This window comes from Ochotona princeps, chromosome 8 (genome assembly GCF_030435755.1).
Source record: "Ochotona princeps isolate mOchPri1 chromosome 8, mOchPri1.hap1, whole genome shotgun sequence".
Taxonomy (NCBI): Eukaryota; Metazoa; Chordata; class Mammalia; order Lagomorpha; family Ochotonidae; genus Ochotona; species Ochotona princeps.
The window spans coordinates 75,505,304-75,525,449 of record NC_080839.1 but is presented as its reverse complement, the minus strand read 5'-3'; positions in this window follow the sequence as shown (position 1 = coordinate 75,525,449).

Sequence of the window (20,146 nt, the reverse complement as noted above, 5' to 3'; positions counted from 1 at the left end):
ATGTGTTTTTGAACAAAAAAGACCAGTTCCCAGGGGCCAAGAACAACCTTCAGATGCTGTGCTTGGTGAGCAGACTTTTGAGACTCTTTTGAACTGTGTCCATATTCTGATATGGGAAGCCTTCATTCATTTGAAAATTCCTTTAATGTTCAGCCACTGTTTTGCCCTCCAGAATAGTATATAAACATTGACTATAAACCCAACACATCTATGTGAAATCCAGTGAGGGTTGCCGAGTCCCATCTATGGCAGGGAACTTCTGTCTCCAACCAGAAGTTCAGTGAATTGCCTAACGCCAAGGTCATCTTCCCTGGTAGTGAAATCTCAAGTCTGGAAAGGAGAGTGCTGAGGTAGAGAAGCCCAGGTCCGGGTCATTCTGAGCTGAATTGTGATGGCCGCGTGAGCAGGAACAAAGGTCCAAGAGTGACAGAAACAGTTCAAATGTCTGTGTTATAAGGACAGCCACACCATGTTATGATGCTGAGAGATTTTTAGTATCTGTCTCAAAAATTTACTCTGTGCTCAGAGGTCACGTGGATCAGAGGACTAGTTTGGCATAGCTTGGTGTGGATGGACTGGCTTAGGGGAAGAGTTGTAACACCTACAAGGGGAGCAAGTTTAATCCTGTCATTCTAGAACCTGTTTATCCTCCCTGTGGTTTCAAATTGTTTTTTCTGCCTGTGCTATGAACTGTGGGGTCCTGTGTGTCTATGTCACTCAAGCTCCTGAGGTTTAGGGGAGTCCCAGTTGTATCTCAAACAAGTTTCATATGCATTGTATTTATTCCCCTTTGAGAGTGAGCCTCCAGTTCATGTCAAGGGCTCAGCAAATCCTGATTTTGAATTCTACAGCTTGTGGGTAAGTCGTGCCCAGGGAACCAAATGGTAGCACTGTGTCATTCTGTGATCAAAACACTGCCTGGTGGCACAAGTCATCTGCCATCAGATGCGTGGCTCTCACTTCCATTTGTGCTGGCTTCCCTCCCACAGACAAGTAGTAGATTTTTTTAAAAGATTTATTCATTTATTTTTTTTATTTGAAAGGCAGATATATAGAGAGGAGGAGAGACAGAGAGAAGATCTCCCATCTGATGGTTCACTTCCCAAGTGGCTGCAACGGCTGGAGCTGAGCCAGTCCAAAGCCAGGGGCCAGGAGCTCCCCCAGAGTCTCCCATGTGGGTGAAAGGCTTCTGGGTCTCCCACGTGGGTGCAGGGTCCCAAGGCTTTGGGCCGTCGTCGACTGCTTTTCCAGGCCACAAGCAGGGAGGTGGATGGGAAGCAGGGCTGCTGGTATTAGAACCGGCACCAATACGGGATCCTTGCGTATTGAAGGTGAGGACTTTAAGCACTACGCTGTCGTGTCGGGCCCCAAGTAGTAGATTTTTACCTGGCAGATGAATGGGGTTAATTCTTTTCATGCTGATGGGAAAGAATCTCACTCTCTGAGAGGGAGATGATGTGAATCCCATTAATCACAGAACTGGGCCAGTGAGTCCTTACGGTCGAACTACATAACAGCACAGTGGATTTGTAGTTTCCATGACAACAATTTGCGGGGTTATTTAATTTTTTAAAAAAATTTTGTCTTATATCTTGGCGATTTTTCTGTGCTGACTTACGAGGATAAAACAGGATGGGGGAATATCATTTATAATTAATTGAGACTATCTGATTCAGCCCTTCCTTCACATTTGCTCTTTGATGTCATTCTTCAAAATTCATTATATGAATATAGCACAATTTTCATTTTTTTAAACTATTCACTTGTTAATGGACATTTGGGTTATTTCCAAGCTTTTATTATTATAAGCACAGCAACTTTGAATATTCATGTGGAAATTTAATGCAAGCATATGTTTTCTTTTTTTAAGTTTTATTTTTATTTAAAAGGCAAATTTACCGAGATACACAGAGAGCAAGATCTTTCACCTGTAGGTTCACTCCTTAAATGGCCACAACAGCTGAGGCTGAACCCATCTGAAGGCAGAAACCTCTTCCAGGTCTCTCACATGGGCGCAGGGCAGGACGAACTTGATCACTTCTCAAACTGTCCACCACAGTCAGGGCTTTGATTCACACTAGGAAGCAGGAACTAGATTTCAGTTTCCTAAATGGGTGACAGGGACTCAAGTACTTCAGCTCTCATCTGCTCCTACCAGGCACATCGATCAGCGCAAGCTAGATGGGAAGAACAGCACATGGGACTTAACCAAGGTTGGCACAACTCCTCGTGCCATCTCACATGCCCCAAATCTATGTCTTATTTTCTACTGGTAAAATTGGAATCGTAGGATCATATACCAAGTAGAGGTTTCACTCTATTAGATCAGGCAAACACACCTGTAAATTCCTTTGCCATTCCATAGTTTCACCAGCAATGTGAACTAGCTGCTCTATGTCCTGATCAACACTTGAGTTGAGCCGATGCCACTTAACCATGACCACAAAGCAGAGAGCAGTATCATACAACGTCAGAAACAGAAAGCTGACTCAGAAAAAGCATCGCTGGCGAATGAGGGTTTCTGTTACAAGTTGAAAACTAAGAAGTCAGTACTTTGCTATTCAATTTACTTCAAGAAAGAACATGGGCTACAAATGTCATTTTACCTTTGCCACTGCACCAGCTGTATAATCTTGGCTGAGTTGGTAAGCCACTCTGCAGCTTAAATTTTTTATCTTTAAAGGTAGCAATAATGTTGACATTAATAGACTGAGCATCTTGCTTCTTTTTATTGGTTTAAAATTTAGAGACTGAAGAAGAAAGAGAAAAACAGAGACAATTGCTGTCCTTTACAACCCACACTCCTAAACTAAACTTGAATCTCCTTGTAGTGATGTTTTGAGCTCATCGCTCCTCTTAGGATCTGCATTGACAGGACCATGGGAGTTAGGTTGCAGGAATGGAACCTAGGCACTTGCCTGTGGAATGTGGGCATCCTTACAGCTAAAATAAGCACCCACTCCTAAATGGCTTGTTAAGAAGATTCAATTAGTTGAGAGAAGGAAGCAGAAAGATTTGTGTCTGGGTTTCAAGCATAAAAGGGACGGTGCTTTTTATTGTTTTGGTTCAGGAGACATGTATGCATATGTATATGTACATATACACATAGCTTCTCTTGGCTAACAGTTCAGAGGATACTTCGTGCAGCTAACAAACAAAAGGCCATTTGGATATGGGTCAGCGTAAATACTGGCCTTTTAAAAACCCAAGAGAAGGAACAATCACTTGAATCTGTCAAGGCAGTAGGGGAGGAGATTCAGCAGGGGGAATATTTCGCAAAAAGGGTGGCCTGTGGAAGGCTTAGCATCTTTGAGCTGTTACAGGCTCTGGAGACAGCTTTAAACACTTTAGCCTAGGTCTTCTTCCTAGGGAATGGAAAGTAAAAAGTGAGATTCAGACTCTTGTGGAATTGGCTTTCCTTATTAATGGTGCCTAATGGCCTGTAATTAAGGCACAACTTGTTAGCTAAACCAACAATTACCATTTGTTTGAAGTGCAAAGAGGATAATGAATGACCTTATTCAGCAGTTTCCCCCTTGCAGGACTGTAGTAAGCATAGGTTGAGCATTTTCTCTTTCTCCCTTACTGCTCCTCTTTCCATCACTCCTCCTTTCCTCCCTCCCTCTTTTCTTGCCTTCCTGCCCTCATCCCTATTCCACTTAAACTCTTGCAAATATGCTCATGTGTGCATAAACACACAAAGTGTGTCACACACTGAATAAATTTCTCAACTTACACAGAAAATATCTCTCTGGTTTTAAGTTTTGGGGGCACATTGTTCTTTGTGTAAATTGAGTTCACAGATTTCATTACTCTTCCGCTTTGCGCTAGCCTAGGGTCAGTAACCAAAAACATTTCCAGCTGCCTGGTGGAGATAGGTGAGAGACACACCTGAAAACAGACCTGCCTTGACCTCAGGTGGGACGTGGGGTCTTCCTATCGGAGAAAATGATTGAATCTTCACTGCAAACAGAGGTGATCAGCAGGGTAAAGGATGGTGGGGAGAGACTTACACAACCCTGTGTTTGGAGGCAAATGCATCTGAGTTTAAGTCTTAGGTTTGGCATTTATTTGCTCTTAACTATTGCTATACAGTAAGAAGGCTTCACGAGTACCACATGAAATTTTACAAGAATGAACCTTATCATATAACTTGTGTTTCATATAATAACTGTCATGAACCAAATTGTGTCTCTCCACTCCTTAGTTGAAGTTCTCACTCCCAACAGGAATGTATTTGAAGGTAGAACCTTAAGTAAGATTAAAATAGGTTCACAAAGGCAGGGTTGAATAGAACTGTTATCTTTATAAGGGTAAGAGAGGCCAGGACTCCCTCTTTATTTCTCTCTGTACTCTCAGAGAAAGCACCATGTGAAGCTATGGTTAAAAGGTAGCCAGGTACCAGCCAGTAGGACAAGCTTAACCAGGAATAACCTGGATGGCAGCTTCATCATGGACTTCCGGTCTCCAGAGTTGTGAGAAGGCGAAGTGTGCATTGGTGTTGTCGGTGAGTGGAGCTTCGCTATGGGAGCCTATCCTGACTGTCGCTTTTAGGCAGTGTTACTGTCTTGCCCCACTTCAACCATCTCAGAGTCATCTGCAGTGGCAAAGAATAGAGACATCCCTCCCGAGCTGCAGTCAGGAGGGGTCTGTTGCCTGGGATATGGGGTACTCAAGACACAATATTCACAACCATGAAGTCCCTCTAGCCCTGCTGATCCTGGGAACCCTGGATTACAGCTTTGCCTTACGCTTTACAACTCTTGAGCCATGCACAAAAAAGGATGCACACTGAACTGCCAGACTTCTCCCTAACTTAACACAGGAAGGCCATTTTCCTCCAGCACAAGTGAGCTCCACTTCCCTGAAGAATTTTGCATTGTCCCTGATTTCCCAGAGCAGAAACAGAAGTCTGTTCTTAAAGGATTTCAGTGAGTCAAGGATAGAAAAGACTGAGGAAATGGCTGGAATCTAGCTCAATCACTGGCTGCAGGTTGAATTAGAATTCACAGCGGGTGACAAGATGGCTGGCCAGAAGCCCATGTTGTTTACTCTGGCAACAGAAGATTCAGCATAAAGAGAAGCTGTCTGTAGATCCTGCCACCATGTGGTCCTTTCGTTGTCGCTCACACACACCACGAGGCATGAGGTGAAAAGGACGTGGATATCAGGCTAACTTCTCTGTGCCCAGGTCTTAGGATCTGCAAACGTTTGGCCAAACAAGCTGGCTTCTTCTCAGAATTCTACTTCCTCTTCTGGTAAAGTCACACTGATCGAGCACATCTCTCCTATGCTATGATTCTATGAAAAGACTTCCTAGGAATCCTGGAAGAAAAAAAAATGTGGAACACGAAATCTCTCAAGATTGCTCTGTTGTTTTCCACAACAGGATTCAGTTATACATGAAATCTTGGGCTTGGAAATCAATGGAATTCCAAAAGCAACCTCAGTGCTCCACACTTTGTATCATCTAGTTTGGATGCCAGCCCTTTTTGGGGACCTCAGTTTACCCACTTGTGAGAGTGCTTTGGAGCACATGTTGAGTAGTCATCTAACTCAGATATCCAGGTGGTTCTGGAATAGCGGTTCCTTTGCAAGACACTCTGCCACACGATCTAACTGTAATGTGACATTCCATAGAAAACTTTCAGAAGGCCGAATATCGACATTTGCTTCCTGCTTCCTGCTTTTTGGCTCTTGGACAGTTAGTGAACATCAGGAAAAGCCCAGTAGTCAGTCACATTGATCCTTAAATATTAGGTCCTACTGAGGATCTACCAAAATGGTGTCTCCCAGCTAGATTCACAGATCTATCTGAATAAGGATCTATCAGCAGGTGGCAAGGTCTGAGATGCAAAATCTCAATGTGGTTAAAGAGCTGGCAGGCATGGGGTTTTGTCTGCCTCCCGCAGAGCCTGGTCAGTAACAATCTGGGATGCAGTCCAAATAGATCATTTCACACAACATTAGAACAAGCTGTTTTTCAAGAGGAATGGACTTGCTAACCAGATAACAGAGCAAGAAGAGAGCTCTAAAGCACAGCACACATCTGTGATCCCAAGAGAGAAGAAATGAAATGTAGATTTTGATAGAGTGAAACTTATCAGAGAAGAGAGCTGGTGTTACACTTGCAAATTATAATGTTGGTCTTGAAGTCCAAGAACGTGAAGAAATTCAGCTGTCAGACAGCAATGGGGGAGGGCTGAGGGCTCTTGTCTTCTGTAATCCAGTGAGCCAATTCCCCAAATGCTGCCTGTGTCCTTGAGTGTGAGCATGTGTGTATGTGTGTGCATGTATGTTTATACCTGTGTGCGCGTGCATGTCTGCTCTCAGTTCAGTTTTCTGGGAAATGCTGGATTGTGCAATCTGGAATTGTTATACAAAGACAACAGGTGAGTACAGATATATTTCTTGCCCAAGGCACTAGATTGAGATTTTCCTTAAATGTTGTGGTTTAATTTCCAGAGTGATTCTAAAAAAGTAAATGCCATTTTCCTAATATTTGAGATACTTGAGGTTGTACAGAAGGTATTCAGGTAGACTAACTTGTCATGCCGGATTTTCAGATTTTGATGTGTTGCATTCCAAAATCCATCTTACATCTACAGGTGCTTCCTGTGGAACAGTGGACAAGATAATTCAAAGTCTTATACATCAGTCACTTATGCAATATTAAGCTAGGCTGTGCTCTTCATAAGCCCCAGATAAGTCACCGTAAAATATATTTGCTTGGAATATGTGATCAAACTTTGTTTAAAAAAACCACCAAAATCAATCACACTGGCAAGCCCAATGAAGTGCAATAATTACAGAGGAATCTCAAGTGCTCTCCAGTCAGGCCCATGATAGCCTGACATGAGTGCCCTCCTAAATTACAGCCCTTTGACAAAGCATGTTGTAAAAGTCACAAGACTAATGGAATAACTAGAGCTGTCACACCCAAACATTTATCATCAGCACGCACTCACAAAGAAAGCCAGTAGTGCACACCTTACATGATTAAGGCATACTTTAATATGAGGATAAACACACACATTACCTTGAAAAAGACCTTGACTTTGCTTGTGGAAGTGGGTGCTTGTGAGCTACTGTAAAATGGAGGAAGCTGGGTGACCAGTAGTCAGGCATCCTGCCACGTGGGTCTGAACTAGCTCTAGATGCACGAGGTGGTGTGCTCTGTGTTGTCTCTGGTCGGCTGTGTGCAGTCTCTGGCAGGTGACGTAACACACATGCAAATGTATAGTTACATCTTTCTCAAGTTTTGCTTAACATAGAGGTCACCTGGGAAGAAACCCACACTGTCAAAGCAAGTAAAACAGCGAAGAATACACGATGAAAGAGACGTGAATTGAGAGCTAAGCAGATTAGGATGTTCCCTACACCCCTGAGTTGGCAGTGGGCTTGATGTGAAAATGGCAGGCTGGATTAATGAAAATCCAACTTGTGTTAAGTAGATAGATACAGCAGTGATAACAGTAGAGCTCTTCACAGACAAGGATCCCGGTGAACAAGACTACATTAGTCAGTTCAAACCAGGATTCTGGTCTACTGAGAAGCCTGTCCGTGAAGAAGTCTACTGCAGTTGAAGATGCATGGAAGATACCTCCAAAAGGGAAAGCTCTGCCACAGGCTTTGCTTGGAGAATCAGGGAGCTATGTGGGCCCGGATTGAGACAGGGTTTAAGGCAGCACAACTTGTTGCAATTGTTCTTCTCTGGACAATGGTGCTCCTCAATGTTTTCTGATGGGAGGAACTCCATCTTCACTGTTGTACAAGGGAAATGAGTTTCCATGGCCAAGTCTTCTCCAACTGCAGAGCCACCAGGTCTGTGTCTACCCACTTTGAGTTAGAATCAAAATGTCTCTAGAAATAATGCTGCTCACCTGGCACAGAGGTTCTGTAGAAGTCCTCTGGGCCCTTCCCTGGATTTCACTGCTCACCCTCCTTCTCTGCGTGCCACCATGCAATCCTTGTTGGCTTACCTGGCTGTCTCCCCCACTGGTCCAAAGTTCCTGGAAGAAGAACCTAGCTAGATTCACCACGAGGACCCAGCACAGGAAATCTGAGGACCTTGAGATGGCAGTGTCAAGGAGAAGAGCCAAGTCCTTATCGCGGCACCACCTATCCAGGCAAAAACCCTTCCGAGACCCAAGGAAGTGTTTAAAACATCACACCAAATGAGAAAAAAAATCACACCATAGACATGAGTGACCCTGAAAAAATTGTGGGAAACACAGCCAATGAAAATCGATGTGGCAATCAAAAGTATTTTGCACCAATATGAATTTACTGGTTTAATTCTTCAACACTTTTTTTTTCCAAGTATCCCCATTGATCCAGAATAAGCTTCATGATGTCAGAGAAATGCCCTCCGGTTTGTAATGGTTGTGTCTGGGTTCTGAGATCCAAGATGACTTTTCATCCTTCATTAAACCTTTAGGCCATTTTCCAAATTAATTGCAACAAGTCTGAATTACTTTAAAACCCGGCAAGACATCACTTTAACTACAAATCACCTCAGCTGTGCTTTAATTGATGCGTATTCAGTTGAGCCATTTTAGGGATAAAACAACATCTGATCAAGAAAATTTGACAAAAGTGTTTTCTTACTGCCATAAGAAAGGCAAACATTGAGTTCAGCGACTCCGGGAATCCTCACAGTTAGTGCCCTGCAGAGCTGGTGGACCCTGGGGAAAGCACCTTGCTTTTGGGTTTCTGTTTCAGTGGCTGGAAGGACTCCAGAACACCAGGGCCCTCCAGCCTGGATTTAGTTTACTTTGTTTATTCTAATTGTGTGGTTTTGCTCTAAATTGTGCCTAGGGGTGGTACAACATTAAAACACATTGGGGTTGACTGAAGGATTTCCAGGGTACTGCAGTGGTTTTTCCAGGTTCTCTCTGTGTTCTATGGAAACTTTAATTTCATTCCCTATATTTCATCACAAAATGCGCTATTTCAGAAAACAACAAAAAAGAAAATTAACTTTAAGATTGTGTGTCCTTTTCATAATGATACGGTCACTCAGTGTTATAGATCAGGGTCAGTATTTCAAACGCCATGAAATGGCTCATGAACTCAGAAACTACTATTCAAAGTTTTAATTGACCGAAAACAAATCAAAAGAATAATATGTCATGACATGTGGGAGTTACATGAAATTTAAACTTCATTGTTCATAAATAAAATGTTATTGGAACCCAACTGGGCCCATTTGTTTGTATTTTGGCCTTGGCAGCTTTTGTAAAATAGTACGGTGAAAAAATGGCCAATACTGAGCGGCCTGAGGCCCTGAACGGCCAGATGGAATGTTACTCCCCACCACGACCCGTTTCACGCACGCACAGGTAAATAGCAGCAAACTTTGGTAGTGGAAACTCTCGGGATTTCAGAGCTTGCTTATTGCGAGATCACAGTGTTGCCTTCACAGCTCTTACTCACCTGTCAGCTGCCGGCTGGGCGATGTGTTAGCTGGTCAGCTGGCGGACTACTCAGTTCAACCAAAACAAACATGTGAAGAAACAGTATGCCATGTCTGGTGCTAACGATGCTAAGTATCCGGCACAACATAGACAGTTCATCATTTTCTTTTCGTTGCTCCCACAGTGCCAACTGTCCACACCAAAGCCTAACCTCATTCGTTCTGAGCTGATGAACCTCCACACTGATTATGATAAACCCCTTCCCCGAACAAAACACAAACAAACAAACAAACACCACATAATAATAGTTGGTGCTATCGCAAGTTGGGTCAACTCTGACAGAAAAACGAATCTAGCAGTGTTAGCTGTCCCCAGATCAATATGATTGGTGTGTCCCATCCCTCAGTGAAGAATGAAAACCTCCAGTGTTCATTGTGATGCCTAACGATGGCAAACATGCACACATTTTAAACACACTGGGACCATTCCCGCTAGGATGCAGAGAACAGTCCACATCGACTCCACCAAATCTGCTGGCCAATGGCCACATCTGAGTAACAAAAATGAAAGCCCAGCTAACGTGCCCAAAGAACTGAAGTTTAAAATTTTATTATTTATTTTTTGCTTTTATTTATTTGAAAGGGAGAAAAAAAAGAGAAACTGGAAGAGAGAGAGAGAGAGAGAGAGAGAGAGAGAGAGAGAGAGAGAGAGATGTCCCAGTCAGTGGTCCAGCCCTTTAAAAATGCCTGCAATACCCAGGCAGGAGCAGGTTGAATCCAGAAGGTGCAGCTCAGTCCTGTCCACCATATGATTGACAGCTGAGCCATCATTTTCTGACTCCCAGCTTGTGCATTAGCAGGTAGTTAAAACCTGAAGCGGTGCTGAGGTGCAAATCCAGGAACTCTGAGAGTGGGTCGGGATAGTCCAAATAGTCTTGTAACTGAGTCAAATGCCTGTGCTTGGTTTCAATGTCAACAGCCATGCGTGGCTAGCTCCTATCTCATGAAGCAGTGTAGCTCTAGAGGGGACTTAGATTTGTTTGTTTAGATTTCTTTTGTTGCCATTGCCTAAATATAAGATGTTTAAAAGCTAAGCATTTGCACATAGTACAAAAGAGATGCCACCCGCCAAGTATTGAGACCACTCCATCTCCTTCAGGATCCTGTGAGCTCCTCTTAATTAGACACAGCTCTGGGCTACAATTCTGGCCTCTAAACCAAAACACAGTGTTGCAAAATCTCGAGGTTCCCTGGGGCATGAGGCCTCTAAAATGACCCATCTCTCAAAACACCAAAGCCATAAATCCTGTAGCAATGATGAAAGTATTCAAAGAGGCCTTGACTGGGGAAGGGAAATCCGGTTTTGGAGAAGCAGAGCGAGCAGGAGCCAGGGGATGGAAAGGCGCACCAAGGGGCGTGCAGGAGGCTTTTACACCCCTCCTGATGTGGAAGTGGGAGTGGTGCCGCTCTGGACGTGAGTAGGAGAAGTGCCGGTCCGAGTTCTTTACTGGTCCACCAGGCATGCCCTGGCGATGAGCCGGGTCGACCCCGCCTCTTCCGGGTCTGGCCAGATGTCTGAGTGACTCCGTCCACCTCAGTGACCTCGGAAACCTTCAGTGGGTTTGTGGGGAGGGCACATAATTTGGCCCATAAAACAAGAGCAAAACCCAGAATTGAGTTGTCTGGTCCAAAGTTCACCTAGCCCCATCTTTGCATGGATAGCAGTGACCCTATGAGGTGTCTGTGCCTCCAGGAGATGTCCCTCTTCACCATTGGGTGTTCTGTACAAGCACGGGTTACTGTGCCTCTTTAAAAATCATGCTGACATGAAAAAACACTGATATTCTATGATGGCTTTCAATATAAAAGTGGAAAAAAATCTTATTTGGATTTCTTTTCTCCTAGAAATGGATGTCTATTTTCAAAATATTGCATTGGCAGTTTCAGCAAAAGCAATCTATCGCCTGAGAAGAAGTCGCTGAGCCAACATATGCATGCAGATATCAATATCAGTCTGGAGTTACATATAAGCAGAGGGAGTTCTGACAGGGAGCCAGGCAGCCTGCCACACAAGCTCCCACGGAAAGGCAGCCTTTCGTTTCCCTCACAAACCACCCAAGGGCCTTACTTGAGGAGCTGCAGCAGAAGAAACGTCTGCTATCGGAGACTAACTTGCCATGGGCATGAGAGAATTGACCAGTGTCCTGTGGTTCAATTCTGAAATGGGGAATGTGACGTTTCTAGTTCTGTCTTACAGAGCGATCGATAGCCAGAAAGCATAAAGAAAAATGCTAGGTGGCAGCGCTGTGATCGGAAATCGGCACTGCAGGAGGATTGCAAAACTCATATCCTTTCCATGGCCTGTGCTGGTTCTAGCCTTAAAAAAAATGTGGATTTGGATTCTAACAGCCAGAAAAAAAAAATATTTAAGACTGATGCATTTCTAACGAAGAAAGGCAAAATCACATAACTCAGGAAAGCTTTCTCTAGTGCAAAGGGTTGAACATGGGATTAAGAATAGGAAGGTGTGCTTGACTAATTGCGAAGCATTTTTCCATGAAGAGCTCACTTGATCCTCAGCCGTTCATGGGATGATTCCTTGCAGATAATGAGGAAATCTGGGTCCTGAGTGGCAAATGATGCTGTTGATATGATACACATTAGAAGAGCTCAAACCTGTGCTTGAAGCAAGGTCACATGTTAATCCATGTAGCCTACCTTTATTGCTAATCACTGCTTGCTTGGGCCCTGGTTTTCTAATGAAGCCAACAAGCCAGTAAAGAAGGTGGATAAGGACCCGGCCTGACCTTTGCCTGGTGTTGCACCCGGGAGTCTGCTCACTTAACCTTTGAGTCAGGCTTCAACTCCTACTTATGGGCTGCTCTTGGTGTGGGTGGATTTTCTCTGGTTTGCCACCCTGCTCCACACTCGTCAATGCCTTAGCATTGGTTAAGAGATCATTGGTGTTCCCACACCATCCTTGAGCAGCCGACACCCAATGCCCTGCTGCCTACCTCTCCCCTCAACTCCCCTGCTCCCTTCTCTCTGGCTGGCTGCATGCGACTGTGGCATGGCTGGCTGGTTGGAAGCTCAGGTTCTCACTCCTTCCTCACCTCTGGGGCCAGATCCACACTTCAGAAAGGTAATGCACAAAGTTCAAGCAGAGGAAGTTGAAGGGTCGCTTGATTTACATTTAGATAATACACCTGCAAATCTGTACTGCTCTTTCTTCCTTGGATATCTGGACACTTGGAAAGCAGGGATCATCTTCTCATTCAGTTTTGGCATCTACTGTGAATGGCCATTTTGGAATTCTTTAAAGCAGAATAACGACTGGATGGCTTATAAATGGGCAGACCCTGGGATGGTGTGGAAATATTCAACTCAGGACAGCAGCAAAAGGCAAAGGGAGATGGTGTAGGTTCCGGATTCATACCTCAGAAGGCGGAGGCATGGGATTTCCATCTGGATATGGAGGGTTCACAGGGTAAATCTATTTTAGGATTTACTGGCAGGGACAAAGCCGCTCTTCTGAGTTATTTAAAAAAGGTTTTTTTTTTTTTGCCAAAACAATAAAATGTATTGTTCTTTACATTTCTTTCAGTGTCTGTCCCTGCAGATAACAGTGTTGTGATTAACGCAAGGCAGTCAACTTCACAGCATGGGATTCAGGACAGTTTCACTGCCATGTTCCCGTAAAGGGTGTGGAACTCTGTGGACGTCACTAGGATCCTATGATATTGAGGTTTGATATCGCCTAAAATCTATTTGGAATAGAGTGAATAATTTCTGATAGCTTTCTGCATGTGAACGTTAATCCAAGTTGTTTTAATGTTTAGTTGGCAACTAAAAATTATATGCACATACTGTGCACAAATGAACTTTTAATACTCGTGTACCTTGTGTGATGGTTAACTAATCTAATACTCGTGTACCTTGTGTAATGGTTAGCTAATCTAATACTCATGTACATTGTGTAATGGTTAACTAATCTAATACTCATGTACCTTGTGTAATGGTTAACTAATCTAATACTCATGTACATTGTGTGATGGTTAACTAATCTAATACTCGTGTACCTTGTGTAATGGTTAGCTAATCTAATACTCATGTACATTGTGTGATGGTTAACTAATCTAATACTCGTGTACCTTGTGTGATGGTTAACTAATCTAATACTCGTGTACCTTGTGTAATGGTTAGCTAATCTAATACTCATGTACATTGTGTAATGGTTAGCTAATCTAATACTCATGTACATTGTGTAATGGTTAACTAATCTAATACTCATGTACCTTGTGTAATGGTTAACTAATCTAATACTCATGTACATTGTGTAATGGTTAGCTAATCTATTTCACATACGCATTATCTCACCTCCTTTTTTAAGAGATCACTCAGCATCTACTCTTGGCAGTTTTCCAGTATACAACATACTGTTTTGAACTGTAGCCATTGCAATGTGCAATAGGTCTTGTAAACTTACTCTTCCTGTTTTATTTTTTATTTTTATTTTTTTTAAAGATTTATTTATTTTATTACAAAGCCAGATATACAGAGAGGAGGAGAGACAGAGAGGAAGATCTTCCGCCCGATGATTCACTCCCCAAGTGAGCCGCAATGGCCGTTGCGCACCGATCCGAAGCCAGGAACCAGGAACCTCTTCCAGGTCTCCTACACGGGTGCAGGGTCCCAAAGCCTTGGGCCGTCCTCAACTGCCTTCCCAGGCCACAAGCAGGGAGCTGGATGGGAAGTGGAGCTGCTGGGATTAGAAATGGCACCCATATGGAATCCTGGCACATTCAAGGTGAGGATTTGAGCCACTAGGCCATGGCGCCAGAACCAAGACCATGAGTTTTTGTACTTGCTGTGCCGGGCCTATCTCCCTTAAGCTAGTGCCCTCCAAGTTTCTCTATACTGGTGCAAGTAATGGGATTTCCTTCCTTTTTAAAGGTTGAATAGTATTTTGTATGTATGGACCTCTTCTTTTCTCTGTCCCTCTTTGATGAACATGTGAGTTGTTTTCATACTTGGCCATTGTGGATAACATTGCAGTGAACATGAGAGTGTAGGCACCTCTATCACTTTTAATATAAGAGACTTAGAAGCACTGAATTAAATGATTCTATGAATTTTCCAGAAACTGAACATTTTAAACCCTTCTAATCTACCTAGTAGTTTGATCGTTGGCTCAGACCGGCAGTTTTCTGTTATGTATTTTAATTCAATCATTTGAAGTCATCCCATGGGAATACTTCCTGAATGATTTCTAAAAATTCCAGATCATTTTGTGAAGAGTTCATTGGTTTGAGTTCTTTCCCGCCAAGACTGGAAAGGCCACCTCTCCTCACCGTGCTGCCTGATTTTGAATGCATTTGTGACCACAACATGAAGTGCTTCCCAGGGCCCGTCGGCTGTATGTGTTCTTGGGTTTATACCTTAGTCTGAGGTTATTCTTGTCTGGCTCATTGACTTGCACTTGGGGTTCCTCTTCAGCATCACTCCTACTGGGTTTCCATTTCTGCTGTGTGGGTCTCCTTAGGGTCTCTGCCAGTTTACCGCTGCATGGATCAACATGTGAAAATCATCACTGGGATGTGAGATGAAATGGATTTGTTCCTTCATCCATATTTCTCTTCCACAGCATAGTTCAATTGGTATGTATTTTGGGCATTTCCATTTCTGCTGAATTTCTCTACATATTTGTGTTTGGAACATTCAAACATGGAGAGGAAGCTGAAGCCTCTGGAGGGCAGTGGGTACGTTAGCACAGGCCTTCTGGGGTTGACAAGCGATGCTGGTGAAAGAGGGCAGCAACGTTTGCCTTCTCTGTCCCTTGCTGTCTCCATCCTTCCCTTCCCTGGGGCCTTGGTGAGACTTGCAGTCCCACCTCCTAAACCTGTGCAAACATGCAAATGGGCACATAGCCCCTTTCCTGTGCATTCCCAGCTCCGTCCCTCTGACTGGCAGTTAAGGAACAGTGAAGCATGGTAAGCGGGTACTTAGCTATTTTCCACCTGGCTCTGGAAAGCACACTGCCAATGCAGCATTTCAGGTCTGTTTTACCAGGGAGGAAACGACAGTCTGGAGGGAGACCCAGGCAGTCCTGGAACTGCAGTTAGTCAAGTGTTGCATCTGTGATTCTAATCCAAGCCTGCTTTCTGTTCAGGAGGGTGTCGGGTCAGTATCAGTGATCCCACATGTGTCACCGCACCTAGCTTCGTACCTGGAGGATCTTCTTTCTAAACACTGAAGCAATACGCGAAACTAAACCAGAAACTTAAAGCTGTGATGCAAGCAGTCTGCAGAAGCTAACAGTGACTGGGAAGAAGTCAGGCCTGACTGTGAGTAACGTTTTGTTCAGATAGGGTGTTGACCTCGTAGGGCAGTCGTTGGGTTCACAGTTGCAGCATTCTCCTGTGTGTATTTAGGATCTGGTTTACAGTTTCATCTGAAAGTCACATTACAAATGTCTCCATGTTCAGGTCTTTGTTTTGCTCTTCACCCCTCACACACAGTGTGCAAAATCTAAGTGTCCCGCAGTCTCCATTGACCGACACGGATTGACAAACGATCCATATTCACAATCATCCTTTCTCTTCTGTGCTGGTTAAAAGAGAGTGAATGGTGTAGCAGTTCCAGAGCCTTCTTCGCCCTCTAGCTCTGCCATGGGGAGCTGCGGAGCTCCTGCCCTTACCATCTTCATCTGCTTCCCTACCTGACCGCCTTCTCCAACCCTCATTCCCACAGACTCTTACATGTGCTATGTCCTATCCTCACCCTCCAGCAAAATATTGTCCACACACTCGGTTCTGGTGCACAGCTGAGGACAAGCCCAGTCTCAGAGGCTGATCCTGGCTGTTGGACATAGCAAGGAGCCTCACTTGCTGGCGAAGAACCCTGTTCCCACCCCCGGGATGGAGCCATCCGGAGCTGCCCAGTAAACACAGCAGGCTCATGGTAATTGCATTTTTACCCATGTGTTTAAGACAATGAATTAGCTATTCCTGTGGGCATTTCCTTATCTCTAAAGGATTGGTAGCAATAATGACTTATGAAATTTTCAGGAATGCAGCGAGTTTCAGAACTGAGTTCAGCAACAGTGATAACCACAGCAACAGAACACAAGGCACAGGTGTTGCATCCATATTGGGCAAACTTGGGATTTGCCTATCACATGCAGCAGTAGGTAACAAAATGCTGAATGACCTTTGCTCCTACAGACTATTTGGTTTGGTTTCATGCAGGTTTTCTGTTTGATCCTTTTGACTACAGTCATAAATGGCTGTGTGCTTTCATCAGGGCCACTAGTGCAGCATTACAGAGTGTCCTATTGTATGGTCTGGGACACGTCCTTCTAAGCTGCCAACACCTGTCTGCAAGATTTAATGCAGGTGGAAATTTCCCCAGTGAAGATTGTTAGCACATTAATACAAAATTAATGACTTTATTGAGCTATTTTGGCACATTTTTGAGCACACAAAAGACTTTTTTGTTTTAATGCTGAATTGTTTCACAATCTGTTAGAAGATATTTCAAAAGCCGTTAAAATCAGTCTGTGCAGTACCAATAACATACCCAATGGGCTAAAATGGTGATACAATGGCCAGCTCTGATTCTACATGTGGCCCCAATGCCAAGCACATCACAACTGTACCGCTTGGCTTGCAATAGTTTTGTGGTGCATTCTGAGCTAAAAGGTGTTAGCATATAGAAAACATGTGAATTGGATGCATGAAATACAGTGTAACTTTCTTTAAAAAATTATCTTTTTCCAGCTAGATTTTAATTCTTTTTAAAATATTTATGCATTTTTATTGGAAAGTCAGATTTAGAGTGAGAAAGAGAGAGAGAGACTGAGAGAAAGATCCTCTATCCGCTGTTTCACTCCTTAAGTGGCCGCAGCAGCCAGAGCTGGGCCAGACTGAAGCCAGGAGCCTGGAGCCTCTTTCAGGTCTTCCACATGAGCACATGGACCCAATGCCTTAGGCTGTCCTCTACTGCTTTCCCAGGTCACAAGTAGGAAGCTGGATTGGAAAAGGAGCAGCTTGGATACAAACTGATGCCCATATGGGATCCCCGTGTGCGCAAGATAAGAATTTTAGGCACTGAGTCATCGTGTCGGGCCCAGCTTTTAATACCTTCAAAAACTGGATCTTGGATATGTATTTTGGGTCCCCCACATGCTAAAAGAGTAGACTGGGAAGCTAATACTTATTGCACACCTCATTAGTGCCCAGTTCAAGTTAGCCAGGTCATGCGTGTTGTCTATTGGATCATTTCCACCACCCGTAGATGGAGAGTATTACCCTCACTTCGCAGAGTATTTTTACAAGTCGAATTCAACTAGTGTATTTTAAAGTATACCAGAGTCACATCATAAATATGTGCTTGTCAAATTAATGACTGTGGCTAGATTAAATTATTTGGCCATGGCCGTGCATATAATTGATATCAATTTTTTAAATAAAGACATCCTTAGCTTGTGTAACTCAGGCTGCAGGCTTTTTTTCTTTTAGTGTAGGAGGACATTGTGACCCTAGAAGGCCAGGGAGCACAGGATTACAATTGATTGGATAATATTTGTATGAAAACAACTGAAGGGTGCCTTTTGTGTGACTGGTTGGATATCCTTTGCATGAGAACAACCGAATGGCTACCTTTGTATACCTGATTGGATATCATTTGTATGAGAACAGTTGAGTGGACAACATGTGTATGAGAACACTTGGTGGAATATACAAGACAAAAGGAGTTCCAAACAAGAGTATAGAAACAGTTGGTGGGTTTTGTTGATAAGCTCAATACCTCCACCCTTATACTATATGACCCTCCGTGTATAAGGTCTGATGCCCCTAATAAGTTTCGGCTACTGATCATCAGTCAGTAGTCCTTGCGTGTCACTATTGGCTCCGTGCACCAAGTCCATCGCTGCAGGACAGCGACAGGTTAGTCTGGTTCTCAGTGAATGACTGTGTGGAATGCTAACCAGAGGAAGCCAAAAACATTCACCAAGACAGGAGGAAAGTCATGGCAGGGAAGAGAGGAGGAAGTAATAAGAAATGGGAAAGAGGGAAGGAGAACAGATGAAGGAAGGAAGAGAAGAAGGAAAAAGGTGGAAGAGGGAAAGAAGGCGGGATGAAGAGTAGGGAGGAAAGAGGGCAAGCAAGACAGCTGTTGGTGATTGGGCTCAAAAGATAACGTTTTTACAAAACAAATGTTGGCTTTCGTCCAGCTTCATTAGTTTTATTGTGAGTCTAGAAAGTTGTCTAAACATCAGCTTTACCAGTAGAGGCTTAATGAATAACACATTTGCTCAAGGTGAACTGGGGCAATCAATACCAAAGAACATATTGCACTGGTCAGCTCTGTGAAAGTGTAAACCACCTGGAGTTTACGGATCACGTGCAAATGCTTTAATAGACAACTTAAAAACTCCCTATGATGAGATTCCCAGGCCTCACTTACCCAGCTCACAAAATACTGATCTCTAAGCACAAACACACAAAATAAATGAGAATGCTTCATGTAAAAAGACAACTAGCTCAGAGAATTTTAACCAAGACCGGCATAAAGGAAGGGGCCAGAGATTTTTATCCTGGCAAGCATTTCCTCTCTGCTTAATGTCCTTATTTCAATAATTTCTGTCCTGTTAGCTCTGGTTTAAGTTCCCATTCAGGTCATAAAGTTTGAAGGAGAGGGTGGATGTTTGGCAGAGTTGTTAAGATATTGCTTGGGAAGTTTAGATACTATAGCAGAGTGTCTGCTTGGAGCAGGGCTCTTCTGCATCCATTGAGCTTCCTGCTAATACATACCCAGGGAGGTGGCAGGTGGCTCATGTATTGGAGATCCTGTCACTCATGTTTGACATACAGAATGAATTCTACAGCCCTGTTTCCATCTAGATCTCAGTTACTGTGGGCATTTGTAGAGTGAACCAGCAGATGAAAGAAACTTCTCTGTGTTTAAAACAAAATAAAAATAATGAAAAGTTCTTTATATGCATAAGCTTCTAGGTTCTAGTCTTGTCATTGTTACACATTTGCCAGGAGATCTTGGACAAAACATTCATGTTTCTGGGTTTCCTTGTAAGTTGAAGTCTGTCAGTATCAAATATGGGTAGAATTAAAGACATACTGCTAAATAAGTAGTAAGTAGTGTTGTATCCTTGCACTATCCTGAAGCTACATAATCAAGGAGAACTTTCTATATTTACAGAAATACCATTTTGTTTTAAAATACATTTTTACAAAAAAGGAATTATGTATTTGAAAGCTGGCATTACAGAGGGAAGGATAGACAAACACACACATACACATACAAAGAATAAGAGAGAGAGAAAGAGAGAGAGAGAGAGAGCAAACATGCATGCTCTTTCATCTGCCTGCTCACTCCCCAGATGACACAATGGCTGGGGCTGTGTCAGACCAAAGTCAAGATCTAGGAACTTCATCCAGATCTCTCCGACTGGTGGTTGGGGTATAAATACTCGATACGTCGTCTGCTGCTTTTCATAGACACATTACAGGGAGCTGGATAGGAAGTAGAGCAGCTGGAATGCGAACTATCTCCAGTATGGGATCTCATTGTGGCAATCAGTAGCTCTAATCACTGTATCAAAATGCTGGTCCCTGAAATAATTTACTTGAACTCTACCAGCAATACACCTATCCAGTAGCAACTGTGGAAGACAGAAAAATGTAGGTCGGAATAAAGGAAGCCATGTTA